At 47.5% G+C, this 17793-nt stretch overlaps 1 protein-coding gene and 2 pseudogenes across 1 annotated transcript in view; all 3 read left to right on the top strand.

The window, feature by feature from the left end:
• The window catches only part of LOC126108225 (uncharacterized), a 927355-nt gene that overhangs the window by 461754 nt on the left and 447808 nt on the right, over nt 1-17793 (top strand). The gene's annotated exons all lie outside the window — the stretch shown is intronic.
• On the top strand, nt 6300-6417 carry LOC126109045 (5S ribosomal RNA; annotated as a pseudogene).
• LOC126109063 (5S ribosomal RNA) lies at nt 8349-8466 on the top strand (annotated as a pseudogene).

Genomic DNA, 17793 nt, shown 5'->3' with positions numbered 1-17793 from the left:
ATGGCAATATTTACTGTGCTGTATGCATTGTCTGTTGACATGGAAGCAACACTGTTGTTATTTATTAGAGTCAGAAAACAATACATTGTAATTACAATTACAAAGAATGAAAGAATTATCAAGCTACACTATTCTTGAACAAAATCTTGCAACTTCAGTTGCACTGGGTGTTGCAGGCAGAAGACCTTCTTTGTGCAATATGCAGGACATAGCTGACAATCCAGTAGGTGCCCCATGGTCTGTGGTTCTCTGCAGTCACAGTTTGTGGTATCCAAAGCGAAGCACCATTTGTGGAAGTTACTCCCGTACCTTCTCGACTGCAGGACCGACACGGTTGAGTGGCCATCGCACGACCCAGTTCAGTTGATGCAAGTGGGAGGATTAGTGTCAAGCCGTGAGAACGACAATTGTGTTCTTGCTGCAGCTGCTGTTGTTTACAAAACTGAATTGTTCTTCTGGTAACTTCTTCAGGACAGAGTTACTGGAACGTGCCCTTGTAGCGTATGGTTTTCCTATTAAGCCTGATTTTTCACTCCACATTGTCAGCTTCTATACGACGAATATCTGGTTGCGAGTGGCAAAGGTTTAAGACAAGCTGCAATAGATACATCCTGGGTTTGTGTACACTACCGAATCGTAAAAAATGCATGCAGTACTGCATCTCGTATCATTAAACATCCATAGTGAGGCAGTAAAACAATAAAATTATGCATTGGCAAAAATCACTCCTATATTTATCTCTGTTTTCTTCTAATATAGGACAGAATAACAAATTTCTCCTAATTTTCTTCAGTTAGGGTCATGTTTTTATCAGACAGAACATTTAGGTACACAGAATATGATCGTTCTACGCCAAAAGAAGTGACAGTTGCATACTTATTTGAATAAAGCTTGGACAAAGTTAGATCAACTTGAAAATCTACGTTTTTGTCAGTCAACTTCATAAAGCCAAAATTAGGGTTTAATCCGAATGTTCATCTTACATTTTGCTTCGACACATACTTCTCCACAGGAGCCCGCCGGTGTGGGCGAGCGGTTCTAGGCGCTTCAGTCTCGAACAGCGCGACCGCTACGGTCGCAGGTTCGAATCCTGCCTTGGGCATGGATGTGTGTGATGTCCTTAGGTTAGTTAGGTTTAAGTAGTTCTAAGTTCTAGGGGACTGATGACCTCAGATGTTAAGTCCCATAGTGCTCAGAGCCATTTGAACCACGTTCTGTGAAGGGTCTTGAACGTCCAACCATTTAGCGCCTAGTGGTAGTTTCACAGTCCTTCCACCTCTTTCCGTAGATAGTCACGACAGTAGCACGTGAACATTCCACCAGCTTCGCCATTTTCGAGCTATTCGTTCACATGCTCTGCGTAATAATAATCTGCCCTCTGCCAAAGCCGCTTATCTCAATGAATTTCCCTATTTTCAGCCCATATGTTCGCTAGGATTATCCCCCATCCGTGTCATCTCCGCTTACATAATTCTGTTACCGCGTGACGCGCCCACAACGTCACCATGCGGAATCCAACTTCGCGGTGGGCAGTAGTCATAATTGCATCTACTTTTTCCTAATAATTTAAATAAAACAACGCTGTTATTGTTGTTCAGGAATGCTGCCTCATACTTGATGAACGTCGTAAATGCTATTAAAATACATTACTGGCCATTAAAAATGCTACACAAGAAAAATGCAGATGATAAACGGGTATTCATTGGACAAAAATATTATACTAGAGCTGACATGTGATTATATTTTCACGCAATTTGGGTGCATAGATCGTCAGAAATAAGTACCCAGAACAACCACCTCTGGCCGTAATAACGGCCTTGATACGCCTGGGCATTGAGTCAAACAGAGCTTGGATGGCGTGTACAGGTACAGCTGCCCATGCAGCTTCAACACGATACCACAGTTCATGAAGAGTAGTGACTGGCGTATTGTGACGAGGCAGTTGCTCTGCCACCATTGACCACACGTTTTCAATTGGTGAGAGACATGGAGAATGTGCTGGCCAGGGCAGCAGTCGAACATTTTCTGTATCCAGAAAGGCCCGTACAGGACCTGCAATGTGCGTCGTGCATTATCCTGCTGAAATGTAGGGTTTCGCAGGGATCGAAGGAAGGGTAGAGCCACGGGTCGTAATACATATGAAATGTAACGTCCACTGTTCAAAGTGCCGTCAATGCGTACAGGAGGTGACCGAGACGTGTAACCAATGGCACCCCATACCATCACGCCGGGTGATACGCCAGTATGGCGATGACGAATACACGCTTCCAATGTGCGTTCACTGCGATGTCGCCAAGGGTAACCGCAGCCATTGTCTCCGAGCTGATGATCCGTGCTGCTGCAAACGTCGTCGAACTGTTCGTGCAGATGGTCGTTGTCTTGCAAACGTCCCCATCTGTTGACTCAGGGATCGAGACGTGGCTGCACGATCCGTTACAGCCGTGCGGATAAGATGCCTGTCATCTCGACTGCTAGTGATACGAGGCCGTTGGGATCAGGCACGGCGTTCCGTATTACCCTCCTGAACCCACCGATTCCATATTCTGCTAACAGTCATTGGATCTCGACCAACGCGAGCAGCATGTCACGATACGATAAACCGCAATCGCGATGGGCCACAATCCGACCTTTATCAAAGTCGGAAACGTGATGGTACGCATTTCTCCTCCTTACACGAGGCATCACAGCAACATTTCACCAGGCAACGCCGGCCAACTGCTGTTTGTGTATGAGAAATCGGTTGGAGACTTTCCTCATGTCAGCACGGTGTAGGTGTCGCCACCGGCGCCAACCTTGTGTGAAAGCTCTGAAAAGCTAATCGTTTGCATATGATAACATCTTCTTCCTGTCGGTTAAATTTGGCGGCTGCAGCACGTCATTTCGTGGTGTAGCAATTTCAATAGCCAGTAGTGTATTTCAGCTTTGTTTAAACATGTTTTGACCTCGTCATATTTTTTATTCAATAATGAATTTTATGGACTTACGGTGTCTTCATGGGTAGTCCTTTTGTCGCCTTTGGTGGTCAACTCCATTATGGAGGACTTCAAGGAGGAGGCGCTGGAATCTGCTAGCTTGAAGCCCACAGTGTTTTGGAGGTATGTTGACGACACGTTTGTAGTTTGGCCCCATGGTGAAGACAAGTTAAAAGAATTTTTAGATCATCTCAATTCCATCCACAGGAAAATTCAGTTCACGATGGAAATCTGAAAAGATGGATGCCTTCCATTTTTGGGTGTGTTGGTACGGCGCAAATATAATGGCACTTTAGGACAAGCAGTATATCGAAAACCGACCCATAGGGTTTTATACACTCCTGGAAATTGAAATAAGAACACCGTTAATTCATTTTCCCAGGAAGGGGAAACTTTATTGACACATTCCTGGGGTCAGATACATCACATGATCACACTGACAGAACCACAGGCACATAGACACAGGCAACAGAGCATGCACAATGTCGGCACTAGTACAGTGTATATCCACCTTTCGCAGCAATGCAGGCTGCTATTCTCCCATGGAGACGATCGTAGAGATGCTGGATGTAGTCCTGTGGAACGGCTTGCCATGCCATTTCCACCTGGCGCCTCATTTGGACCAGCGTTCGTGCTGGACGTTGCACCGCGTGAGACGACGCTTCATCCAGTCCCAAACATGCTCAATGGGGGACAGACCCGTAGATCTTGCTGGCCAGGGTAGTTGACTTACACCTTCTAGAGCACGTTGGGTGGCACGGGATACATGCGGACGTGCATTGTCCTGTTGGAACAGCAAGTTCCCTTGCCGGTCTAGGAATGGTAGAACGATGGGTTCGATGACGGTTTGGATGTACCGTGCACTATTCAGTGTCCCCTCGACGATCACCAGTGGTGTACGGCCAGTGTAGGAGATCGCTCCCCACACCATGATGCCGGGTGTTGGCCCTGTGTGCCTCGGTCGTATGCAGTCCTGATTGTGGCGCTCACCTGCACGGCGCCAAACACGCGTACGACCATCATTGGCACCGAGGCAGAAGCGACTCTCATCGCTGAAGACGACACGTCTCCATTCGTCCCTCCATTCACGCCTGTCGCGACACCACTGGAGGCGGGCTGCACGATGTTGGGGCGTGAGCGGAAGACGGCCTAACGGTGTGCGGGACCGTAGCCCAGCTTCATGGAGACGGTTGCGAATGGTCCTCGCCGATACCCCAGGAGCAACAGTGTCCCTAATTTGCTGGGAAGTGGCGGTGCGGTCCCCTACGGCACTGCGTAGGATCCTACGGTCTCGGCGTGCATCCGGGCGTCGCTGCGGTCCGGTCCCAGGTCGACGGGCACGTGCACCTTCCGCCGACCACTGGCGACAACATCGATGTACTGTGGAGACCTCACGCCCCACGTGTTGAGCAATTCGGCGGTACGTCCACCCGGCCTCCCGCATGCCCACTATACGCCCTCGCTCAAAGTCCGTCAACTGCACATACGGTTCACGTCCACGCTGTCGCGGCATGCTACCAGTGTTAAAGACTGCGATGGAGCTCCGTATGCGTCGGCGAACTGGCTGACACTGACGGCGGCGGTGCACAAATGCTGCGCAGCTAGCGCCATTCGACGGCCAACACCGCGGTTCCTGGTGTGTCCGCTGCGCCGTGCTTGTGATCATTGCTTGTACAGCCCTCTCGCAGTGTCCGGAGCAAGTATGGTGGGTCTGACACACCGGTGTCAATGTGTTCTTTTTTCCATTTCCAGGAGTGTATGTTGACCCCACGACACCGTCAGCTGCGATTGCAGTCGGCACGGGAGCCGACCGTCGATCAATGAAAACGTGTCGGTTCTTCAGGTGAATCACATCTTTGCTACACTGCGTCGCTGGTCGTCTCCACAAACGCCGCTATCGAGGTGAACGGCGGCTCGAAACGTGCAGTGCGCCACGGAGCTGGTGGGAGCTGTCTTAAGCTACGAGAGAGATTCTCCTGCGCTCGCATCAGACATGTGGTAGTAATCGTAGACACGCTTTCAGCTGCCAACACCTGTATCCCTACATGCGTGATTTTCCCGGGGACGACGTCATCTTTCAGCAGTACAGCTGTCCGTGTCTCGGAACCAGAACCGTGATACAGTGAACCATTCCATATAGGCTTTCACGGCCGGCGTCTTCATCAGTAAACTCTTCCCGGCTAAGTTGCCGTGGTCGATCTGTAGAACTTCTTCTCCCTGACGTTTCGTTCTCAACTACGGAGAACATCTTCCGAGGTGAGTCGACGACTGGCTGCTAGGAGTTTTTTTTTTTTTTCCTTTATTGGGTTTCGATTCCCCCTAAAGGGGGCGGGCTGGCAGCAGCTTATTACGCCGCTCTTCAGCCTACAGAAGTTGTTTTAAAAAGATCAAGATAATAAAAAATAATAACAGTTGGCGATAAAAGCGGTGACTTAAAGGCAAAAATGGCAGAAAATTCTGGAGCATAAAACATAAAACACAGGGTCGATGAAGCTAATAAAACACACAGGAAGCAGAAAAACAACAGACAGACAATTAAAAAAACACGGCGACAGTCTGGGTTCTGTTCGCAAGAGATATAAAAAGCACACCCAGCGACAGCACGATTTTCGTTCGCAACACTGTGGAAGGACGCACAACACCGAACACTCACTTAAACACTGCGCTAAAAGTTGGCACAAATACAACATACCACACCCGAGAGCAGGTGGGGGAAACTGGTCAGATGACGGGAAAAAGGGGGGGGGGAAGGAGAGGAAAAGTGAAGGGGGAGGGGGAGCTGCTAGGAGCTGGGGCCGCCGCTTATATGGAGATCGTAGGAGGCGCCACCACACGTCACGTGGCGTCGATGTGCAGCTATCTCTGTCGCTTGGGACATATCGACAAATCGGCAGTAGCGGAACATGTTCTTAAGGATAGAGATCACGAAATAAAATTTTGTGGAACAAGCGTGCTAGCGAGGACGTCGCACTATTATACACGTATGTATAGAGAGGCAATTGAAATCCACAAACATCAATACAATTTTAATCGTAAAGAAGAAGGATTAAAATTGGATAAGATATGGCGGTCGACGTTGCATCAATCACGTGACAATCGATTGCCTGCAATCGAGAGAACAGACGATAGCCAGAGATAGCTGCACATCGACGCCACGTGACGTGCGGTGGCGCCGCCTACGATCCGTGATACAGTGGTGTGTGGAGCGTTATAGTGAACTCACGTTGATGTCTAGGCGACGAAATTCGCCTGATGTAAATCCTATGCGACGCCATCACCACGTACACAGATAAGCGGCCCGTTATTAACCGGATTACATGATATGTGGGCAACGGCCTTGCCGCAGTGCCTACACCGGTTCCCGTGAGATCACCGAAGTTAAGCGCTGCCGGGCGTGGTCGGCACTTGGATGGGTGACCGTCCAAACCGCCATGTGCTGTTGCCATTTTCCGGGGTGCACTCAGCCTCGTGAAGCCAATTGAGGAGCTACTCGACCGAATAGTAGCGGCTTCGGTCAAGAATACCATCTTACGACCGGGAGAGGGGTGTGCTGACCCCACTCCTCTCTTATCCGAATCCTCAACTGAGGATGACACGGCGGTCGGATGGTCCTGGTCGGCCACTCGTGGCCTGAAGACGGAGTGCTTTTTACATGATACGTGTGTAGACATCTAGAGCCAGATACCTCCACAAACCTACCAACGAACTGTCGGATCCCTGATACGCCGCCGGCCGAAGTGGCCGTGCGGTTAAAGGCGCTGCAGTCTGGAACCGCAAGACCGCTACGGTCGCAGGTTCGAATCCTGCCTCGGGCATGGATGTTTGTGATGTCCTTTGGTTAGTTAGGTTTAACTAGTTCTAAGTTCTAGGGGACTAATGACCTCAGAAGTTGTGTCCCATAGTGCTCAGAGCCATTTGAACCATTAGAACCTGATACGCCGAATCAATGGTGTACTTCGTTCCAAAGACGGGAAGCAATTTATTAAGCCGGTGGTCGTAATGTTTTGGGTCATTAGTGCATGTCCACAGTTCGTGGTCTGGTGGCTAGCGTTGCTGCCTCCGGATCACGGTATTCCGGGTTCGATTCCCGGCCGTGTTGGAGATTTTCTGTGTCCAGGGACTGGCTGTTTGTGTTGTCCTTATCAATCGTTAACATGGGGAGACTGGACTGTGTAAAGATTGGGACTTTGTATGGGTGCTGACAAAGGCGCAGTTGAGGACCCCACAAACCAATCATCATCATCATCATTGAATACTGACTTCTGCCGACATCTGTTAAGCCGCACTAGGGCACTTGAGCGTGTACTAAGTGTATAGAATCTAACAAAATTCGCGAAATTCGTAATGTTCTGCGCTTCTGACGTAATTGATTGCAAAGAAAAATCGATTAAAGGTGCTATTATGCAAGGTATTTGCAGTATATGCGCTGAAGCTATTCCCAGTCCCATCGGCCGAACAGAGCAGCCACAGCTTGCGCAGTATGTGCCCGCGCATTGTCGTGCAAAATGATGGGTGGGTTGTACAGAAAGTGTCGCGGCTTCTTTCGCAAAGCTGGTCGCGGGTGATGCTGCAAAAACGAACAGCTTTGGAAAGAAGTGGCGACACTTTCTGCGCAACCGACCAATCATTTTGCACGACAATGCGCGGGCGCATACAGCGCAAGCTGTGGCTGCTCTGTTCGGCCGATGGGACTGGGAAGTACTGTACCATCCACCATACTCCCCGGACTTAGTCCCCGGGACTTTGACTTGGTTCCGAAGATGACGGAACCAGTTCATGGCATTCGCTTCAGAACTGTTCCGGAGATTCGACAGGCAGTAGACCGCTCCATTCGCACCATCAACGGAACAGGTTCTGCTAGCTGTATACTACGCCTTCCACATCGCTGGGAACGGGTTCTACACAACGCTGGTGACCACTTCGAAGAACAGTAACAGGGGCAAACGTGTATCTGTTGTGAATAAGTAGTTGCCACTATTTAAGTTCCAACCTTAAATCTTTTAGGTAAAATTGAAACAGGTGATAAGGGGTTCAGAACTGATTATATTGAGACAGGGAACCAATGGTCGGAAACGGACATTTATTGTGTTATGGATGTGCTCAACGTACATCACGTAACAACAACGTAGCTGACAGTAATTGTACAAAGCGACAACCGCCAGTCTGAGAGCATGTATTGCAACTGCGTACGCAGTTCTGTCGCATACTCTCAAAGATCCCCCAGGAATGCTGTTCATCAATGGTGGCACAAAAGGTCGAATCACCAGACTGACGTACAGTTTTGGTGTCTGGGTGCGTGAGGTAACCACCAGAGGTTCCTGCTGTCATACGATATCGCTCCCCACACCGTAATTCCAAGTGTAGGTCTAGTATGTGGGCAACGACCTTGCCGCAGTGAATACACCGGTTCACGTGAGATCACCGAAGTTAAGCGCTGTCGGGCGTGGTCGGCACTTGGATGGGTGACCATCCGGGCCGCCATGCGCTGTTACCATTTTTCGGGGTGCACTCAGCCTCGTGATGCCAATTGAGGAGCTACTCGACCGAATAGCAGCGGCTTCGGTCAAGAATACCATCATAACGACCGGGAGAGCGGTGTGCTGACCACACGCCCCTCCTATCCGCATCCTCCACTGAGGATGACACGGCGGTCGGATGGTCCCGGTCGGCCACTCGTGGCCTGAAGACGGTGTGCTTCTTACATGATCTGTGCGTAGATGCCACATACCTCGACAAACCTACCAACGAAATGTCGGATCCCTGATACGGAGAATCAGTGGTGTTTCGTTCCAAAGACGGGCAAACAAGCTATTAAGCCGGTGGTAATAATGTTTTAGCTAAAAGAGTGCATGTCCGCTGTTGGTGGTCTAGTGGGTAGTGTTGTTGCCTCTGGATCACGGTATAGCGTGCTCGATTCTCGGGCGTGTTGGAGATTTTATCTGCCCAGGCACTGGGTGCTTGTGTTTTCATCATCGTTAACATGGCGGGGCTGGACTGTGTAAAGATTGGGACTTTGTATGAGTGCTGATAACCGCGCAGTTGAGCACCCCACAAACCAAACATCATCATCATTAACGAACATTGACTTCTGCCGCCATCTGCTAAGCCGCACTAGGGCACTTGAGCGTGTATTACGTGTATAGACTGCAACGAAATTCGCGAAATTATTAATGTTCTGCATTTCTAGCGTAATTCATTGCACAGAAAAACTCGATAAAAATGTATTATGCAAGTTATTGCAGTATATGCACTGAAACTAGAAAAATGATGTAATATGCTTTTTAAATGTTTCCAAAGACGTTAGCCATATTTGGGATTTGAAATGAACCAGTGGCAACAGATGACAATTTGTGCTGGATCGGAACCCAAATCCGGATCTCCTACTTAACGCGAGCGGTCGCTTAGACACAGTCGGTCATCCGAGCACACTTCCCATACGACCCGAACTGCCAGCTAGTTCACGCTACTAGCGTAGCGTCACTCACCCATGAAACCCTTTTTCGCCATTTGGGATTCCCGGAAGCGATCGGACGTGGCGTGCGTCCAGGGAGAACGAACTGATTTTTAGTCGTCGCACCTTATACAGGGTGGTCCATTGATAGTGACCGGGCCAAATGTCTCACGAAATAAGCGTCAAACGAAAAAACTACAAAGAACGAAACTCGTCTAGCTTGAAGTGCGAAACCAGATGGCGCTATGGTTGCCCCGCTAGATGGCGCTGCCGTAGGTCAAACGGATATCAACTAGGTTTTTTTTTAAATGGGAGCATCCATTTTTTATTACATATTCGCGTAGTACGTAAAGAAATATGAATGTTTTAGTTGGACCACATTTTTCGCTTTCTACATCTACATCCATACTCCGCAAGCCACCTGACGGTGTGTGGCGGAGGGTACCTTCAGTACCACTATCGATTCTCCCTTCTGTTCCAGTCTCGTATTGTTCGTGGAAAGAAGGATTGTTGGCATGCCTCTGTGCGGGCTCTAATCTCTCTGATTTTATCCTCATCTCTTCGCGAGATATACTGCTTGACTCTTCGGTGATGGTATGTTCTCGAAACTTTGACAAAAGCCTGTACCGAGCTACTGAGCGTCTCTCCTGCAGAGTCTTCCACTGGAGTTTATCTATCATCTCCGTAACGCTTTCGCGATTACTAAATGGTCCTGTAACGAAGCGCGCTGCTCTCCGTTGGATCTTCTCTATGTCTTGTATCAACCCTATCTGGTACGGATCCCACACCGCTGAGCAGTATTCAAGCAGTGGGCGAACAAGCGTACTGTACCCTACTTCCTTTGTTTTCGGATTGCATTTCCTTAGGATTCTTCCAATGAATCTCAGTCTGGCATCTGCTTTACCGACGATCAACATTATATGATCATTCCATTTTAAATCACTCCTAATGCGTACTCCCAGATAATTTATGGTATTAACTGCTTCCAGTTGCTGACCTGCTATTTTGTAGCTAAATGATAAAGGATCTATCTTTCTGTGTATTCGCAGCACATTACACTTGTCTACATTGAGATTCAATTGCCATTCCCTGCACCAGGCGTCAATTCGCTGCAGATCCTCCTGCATTTCAGTACAATTTTCCATTGTTACAACCTCTCGATACACCACAGCGTCATCTGCAAAAAGCCTCAGTGAACTTCCGATGTCATCCATCAGGTCATTTATGTATATTGTGAATAGCAACGGTCCTATGACACTCCCCTGCGGCACACCTGAAATCACTCTTACTTCGGAAGACCTCTCTCCATTGAGAATAACATGCTGCGTCCTGTTATCTAGGAACTCCTCAATCCAATCACACAATTGGTCTGATAGTCCATATGCTCTTACTTTGTTCATTAAACAACTGTGGGGAACTGTATCGAACGCCTTGTGATAGATGCTTTGTGATAGATGGCGCTGTAATAGTCATAAACGTACAAGTACGTGGTATCACGTAACATTCCACCAGTGCGGACGGTATTTGCTTCGTGATACATTACCCGTGTTAAAATGGACCGTTTACCAACTGGGAAAAGGTCGATATCGTGTTGACGTATGGCTGTTGTGATCAAAATGCCCAACAGGCGTGTGCTATGTATGCTGGTCGGTATCCTGGACGACATCATCCAAGTGTCCGGACCATACGCCGGATAGTTACGTTATTTAAGGAAACAGGAAGTGTTGAGCCACATGTGAAACGTCAACCACGACCTGCAACAAATGATGATGCCCAAGTAGGTGTTTAGCAGCTGTCGCGGCTAATCCGTACAACAGTAGCAGACAAACTGCGCGAGAATCGGGAATCTCAAAAACGTCGGTGTTGAGAACGCTACACCAACATCGATTGCAACCGTACCATATTTCTATGCACCAGGGATTGCATGACGACGACTTTGAACGTCGTGTACAGTTCTACCACTGGGCACAAGAGAAATTACGGGACGATGACAGGTTTTTTTGCACGCGTTCTATTTAGCGACGCAGCGTCATTCAACAGCGGTAACGTAAACCGACATAATAGGCACTATTCGGCAACGGAAAATCCACGATGGCTGCGACAAGTGGAACATCAGCGACCTTGGCGGGTTAATGTATGGTGCGGCATTATGGGAGGAAGGATAATTGGCCTCCATTTTATCGATGGCAATCTAAATGGTGCAATGTATGCTGATTTCCTATATAATGTTCTACCGATGTTACTACAATATTTTTCACTCCATGACAGAATGGCGATGTACTTCCAACATGATGGATGTCCGGCACATAGCTGGCGTGCGGTTGAAGCGGTATTGAATAGCATATTTCATGACAGGTGGATTGGTCGTCGAAGCACCATACTGTGGCTCGCACGTTCACCGTGACGTCGCCGGATTTCTTTCTGTGGGGAAAGTTGAAGGATAGTTGCTAGCGTGATCCACCGACAACGCCTGACAACATGCGGCAGCGCATTGTCAATGCATGTGCGAACATTAAGGAAGGCAAACTATTCGCTGTTGAGAGGAATGTCGTTACTCGTATTGCCAAATGCATTGAGGGTGACGGACATAATTTTGAGTATTTATTGCATTAATGTGGTATTTATAGGTAATCACGCTGTAACAGCGTGCGTTCTCAGAAATGATATGTTCACAAAGGTGTTGGTGTAGGGTAAGGTGTCGAGATTGAGTGACTGTAGGAACATAAAATACGACTTAGACAAATTTTCCAGTTGGTGCGATGAATGGCAGCTAACCCTAAATGTGGAAAAATCTAAGTTAATGCTGGTCAGTAGGAAGATGAAACCTGTAATTTCTCGTATACAGTATTACTACTGTCCTGCTTGATGCAGTCAAGTCGTTTAAAAATCTCGGTGTAGCGTTACAAAGCGATATGAGGTGGAAAGATCATGTGAGAACTGTGATAGGAAACGTGAATGATCGACTTCGGTTTATTGGGAGAATTTTGGGAAAGTGTTCACCTGTAAAGGAGACCTAATATTGGACTATGGTGCGACCTATTCTTCAGTGGTGCTGGAGTCTTTGGGATCCATACCAGGTCGGATTGAAGGAACCACACATAGGACGCTAGTGCGACCAGTTCTTGAGTACTGCTCCAGAGTTTGGGATCCGTACCAGGTCGGATTGAAGGAACCACACATAGGACGCTGGTGCGACCAGTTCTTGAGTACTGCTCCAGAGTTTGGGATCTGTACCAGGTCGGATTGAAGGAACCACACATAGGACGCCAATCCGACCAGTTCTTGAGTACTGCTCGAGAGTTTGGGATCCGTACCAGATCGGATTGAAGGAACCACACATAGGACGCTGGTGCGACCAGTTCTTGAGTACTGCTCCAGAGTTTGGGATCCATACCAGGTCGGATTGAAGGAACCACACATAGGACGCTAGTGCGACCAGTTCTTGAGTACTGCTCCAGAGTTTGGGATCCGTACCAGGTCGGATTGAAGGAACCACACATAGAACGCTGGTGCGACCAGTTCTTGAGTACTGCTCCAGAGTTTGGGATCCATACCAGGTCGGATTGAAGGAACCACACATAGGACGCTAGTGCGACCAGTTCTTGAGTACTGCTCCAGAGTTTGGGATCCGTACCAGGTCGGATTGAAGGAACCACACATAGGACGCTGGTGCGACCAGTTCTTGAGTACTGCTCCAGAGTTTGGGATCCGTACCAGATCGGATTGAAGGAACCACACATAGGACGCTGCTGCGACCAGTTCTTGAGTACTGCTCCAGAGTTTGGGATCTGTACCAGGTCGGATTGAAGGAACCACACATAGGACGCCAATCCGACCAGTTCTTGAGTACTGCTCGAGAGTTTGGGATCCGTACCAGATCGGATTGAAGGAACCACACATAGGACGCTGGTGCGACCAGTTCTTGAGTACTGCTCCAGAGTTTGGGATCTGTACCAGGTCGGATTGAAGGAACCACACATAGGACGCCAATCCGACCAGTTCTTGAGTACTGCTCGAGAGTTTGGTATCCGTACCAGGTCGGATTGAAGGAAACACACATAGGACGCTAGTGCGACCAGTTCTTGAGTACTGCTAGAGAGTTTGGGATCCGTACCAGGTCAGGTTGATGGAACCACACATAGGACGCTACTGCGACCAGTTCTTCAGTACTGTTCGAGAGTTTGGGCACCGTACCAGGTCGGGAGTGATGGAACCACACATAGGGTGCTAGTGCGACCAGTTCTCGAGTATTGCTCGAGAGTTTGGGACCTGTACCAGGTCGGATTTAAGGAAGACAGTGAACCAATTCAGAGGCGGGCTATTGGATTTGTTACTGGTAGATTCGAAGAAAACGCGTGTTACAGAGATGGTTTGGCAACTCGAATGGGAATCCCTGGAGGGAAGGCGGCGTTCTTTTCGGAAACATCATTCAGAAAGTTTGAAGCTGCCTGCCAAACGATTCTATTGCTGCCAACATACACTGCATGTAAGCGCCACAAAGATAAGATACGAGAAATTAGGTCTCATACGGAGGCATATAGACAGTCGTTTTCCTTCGCTCTGTTCGCAAGTGGAATGACAAGTAGTGATACACTATCCGACATGCACCTTACTGTGTCTTGTGGTGTACCTGTGTAGATGTAGATGTAGATAACCACCATGCAGTTTCTGTATGGTTGCTCCTGCGTGCGAGCTCACTAATTCGAATGCCGATTTATGCCCGCCCTGCTCATTATAAGCACCCCTGTGAATAGACTCATTTGCTTGTTAACTGCAAAGCAACACTCTATTATCTTTTAAAGTCTGCAAATCGCCCGTTCATGTCTAGAGCTATTGAACTGTAACGTACGTAGCCAACGCGCGAGCAAGAACGTGAATTATCCGCGACAGTTGTGGGGGCGAAAATGAAGATTAATGAGATGTTGCATCCATTGTGCTAAAACGCTCGCGAGGGAAGTATCACACACAATAGTTGCTTTCAGCATTCTATAGCAGGCAGCGTTTTCTAGGAATACTGTCTTACGTACCACGGCACGGAGTAGCACTATTGTACAGGGGAACGGGGGATGTAAGACTATATCTGTCTTTTTTACACGCAGCATGGGACTTCAAGCATTTTGAAATACCCTTACGAGAAAACTACTGAAGAGTGCAATTCGGTGATGGGATTACAGGATATTTAATTCTGCGTGCTGGAAATAATAAGAGAGTTAATTTTTAATTTATAATTGAATTTCGTGTGACTGATTATTTGTACATCTTTTCGACCACGGGAAATGGGAAGAATAGTGTCTTGAAAATAGGTTATTAATATGGTATTCGGAAAAAGTAAAACACGGGTAAAGAATTGTAGTCGAATTACTTTGCGTCATGCTACAGGAATATAACGGTGATTCCGTGATGAGGTTACAAACTTTCAGAGACAATGGAGAAATATGAATGTATCAGTTGCATGTAAGAGACCCTTGTTTGAAAACTGACAGAGTCGAAAGTTAACAAACGAAATTGGTTCTGATACTTCTGAAAGTGGAATACATGTGGCGGTAGTGTTGTTGCTAAGTCCGAAGGGTATGCAACTTTCAGAGGCGGTAGGACACACGAAAACAACACGGAAAAGGTGTCTTGAATGCATACTTGTTCATCTTCAGTACTCCGAAACACATCTCTTCTACTTCAGGCTCTTTGGTTTTACACGGTTGTAGCGACTAAAGTAAGAAAAAACTGTTCACTAAACAAGGGCTCCGAAGGGCATACGTTTAAAAAGAGTTATGGGGACGTCTTCAGTAGAAGAGATGTGTTTCATCCTACGCAAGATGAACGTGTGCTCATAAGTTTTCAGTACCTGTTTTAGAGCCCTTTTCATTTGTTTCGGTCCATACTACCACCACCTCTGGAAGTTACCTCCCCTACATTCTTAGTAACGACATTACCAATACACATATTCCACAGTCAGAGATATCGGAACGGTTTTCGCTCATAACTTTCGACTCGTTAGTTTCCGATACACGGACACTTACGTCAAATTGATACATTTTTCTTCTCCATCGTCGCTGAAAGTTTGTAAAATGGTCAGGAACTCACCCTGTATACTGGTGAGCGGCTAAAAGTGTCACCCTATGCAACCAACCCCACCAACAACATTTTGATTTTCTGTGTTCATTACCGTGAGCAAATGTGAAAAGTACCGGTGAACAAGACTCCATAGCACCAAGACTGTGCGGTGGCCGTGCGGTTCTAGGCGCTTCAGTCCGGAACCGCGAGACAGCTACGGTCGCAGGTTCTTATCCTGTCTCGGGCATGGTGGTGTGTGATGTCGTTAGGTTAGTTAGGTTTAAGGAGTTCTAAGTTCTAGGGGACTGATGACCTCAGATGTTAAGTCCCGTAGTGCTCAGAGCCATTTGAACCACTAAGACTGTAAACAAACCTGCTCTTGATAGCCCTTAATCGCCAAAATCGGGTCACTAGACCCATTACTTACACACGGAAGTGAAACGTGACGATAAATAGTTCAGACACGAGCACAATTCAGTCTTTTGAAATGTGGTACTACAGACGAATGCCGATGATTGGATGGGGAGAGTACTTTGAAATGATAGAAGCCATGGGACGCTGATATGCACATAAACAATGGCGGGTATCACGTACACAAGGTATAAAACGGCAGGGCAATAGCCAAGCTGTCATTTGTACTTACAAGGGAACCTCCCCATCGCATCCCCCTCAGATTTAGTTATAAGTTGGCACAGTGGATAGGCCTTGAAAAACTGAACACAGATCAATCGAGAAAACAGGAAGAAGTTGTGTGGAACTATGAAAAAAATAAGCAAAATATACAAACTGAGTAGTCCATCTGCAAGATATGCAACATCACAGGAAAACGTGAGCTTAAAAGCGCCGTGGTCCCGTGGATAGCGTGAGCAAGTGCGGTACGACAGGTCTTTGGTTCAAGTCTTCCCTTCAGTGAAAAATTTTTCTTTCTTTATTTTCGCAAAGTTATGATCTGCCGTTCGTTCATTGACGTCTCTGTTCACTGTAATAATTTTAGTGTATATGTTTTGCGACCGCACCGGAAAACCGTGCGATTAGTAGACGAAAGGACGTGCCTCTCCAATGGGAACCGAAAACATTTGATCGCAAGGTCATAGGTCAACCGATTCCTCCACAGGAAAACACGTCTGATATATTCTATACGACACTGGTGACGGCATGTGCGTCACATGACAGGAATATGTTGTCGACCCACCTAACTCGTACACTTGGCGAATGGGTAAAAAGATTCTTCTACCTTGCCCGATTTAGGTGTTCTTGTGGATGTGATAATCACTCCCAAAAAAGTGATGAAAACATAAGAGTTTGACACATAAATTGCAACAAATGAATGCAACAGTTTCACAGTCGCACTGCTTTCCCTGTTTAACGTTTTCAAAACTTTCCGTGCATAGACCGTCAAATCCTGCATATGTCCAAGGAAATCTGAACATGTCCTGGAGTTTTGGAGAGCGAAGTTGATTACGTGTGAGTGCCTGAACTTTGATAATTGTCTGAAAATTAAAAATTAAACATTTCACTTGAGAGTGGAATTGAACCAAGGACCTCTCGTTCTGCAGCCGCTCATTCTAACCACGGGACCCGGGGCTCCTTGGCTCGTAAGTGCCTGTGATGTTGCTTATGTTGCGCATCGACTACTCAGTTTGTATATTGTGCATATTTTTTTCATAGTTCCACACAACTTCTTCCTGTTTTCTCGATTGACCTGTGTTCAGTTTTTCAAGGCCTATCCATTGTGCCAACTTACAACTAAATCTGAGGGGGGTGCGATGGGGAGGTTCCCTCGTTAGGTGGTTAGGGCCACACGATGGGAATTAACAAGCTTTGAACGCGGAGTGGTTGTTGTAGCTAGACGCATGGGACATTGGAATTTGGAAATCGTTGGGGAATTCAATAGTGCGAGATCCACAGTGTCAAAAGTGTGCCGAGAACACCAAATATAAGGCATTACCTCTCACCACGGGCAACACAATGGCCGACGGACTTCACTTAACGACCCAGAGCAGCGGCGTTTCCACTGAGTTGTCAGTGCTAACAGACAAGCAACACTGCGTGAAATAACCGCAGAAATCGATGCGGGATGTACGAGGAACGTATCCGTTAGGACAGTGCGGAAAAATTTGGCTTTAGTGAGCTACTGTAGCAGATGACCGATGCAAGTGACTTTCTTAAGAGCACGACATCCCTTGCAGCGCCTCTCCTGGGCTTCTGTCACCATATTGGTTGGACCCTAGACGACTGGAAGACCGTAGCCTTGTCAGATGAGTCCCGATTTCATTTGGTAAGAGTTAATGGTATTGTACGACGGGGGACCCAAAAGAA

This window comes from Schistocerca cancellata, chromosome 11 (assembly GCF_023864275.1).
Source record: "Schistocerca cancellata isolate TAMUIC-IGC-003103 chromosome 11, iqSchCanc2.1, whole genome shotgun sequence".
Lineage (NCBI taxonomy): Eukaryota > Metazoa > Arthropoda > Insecta > Orthoptera > Acrididae > Schistocerca > Schistocerca cancellata.
This window is presented reverse-complemented; position numbering and strand designations above follow the sequence as displayed.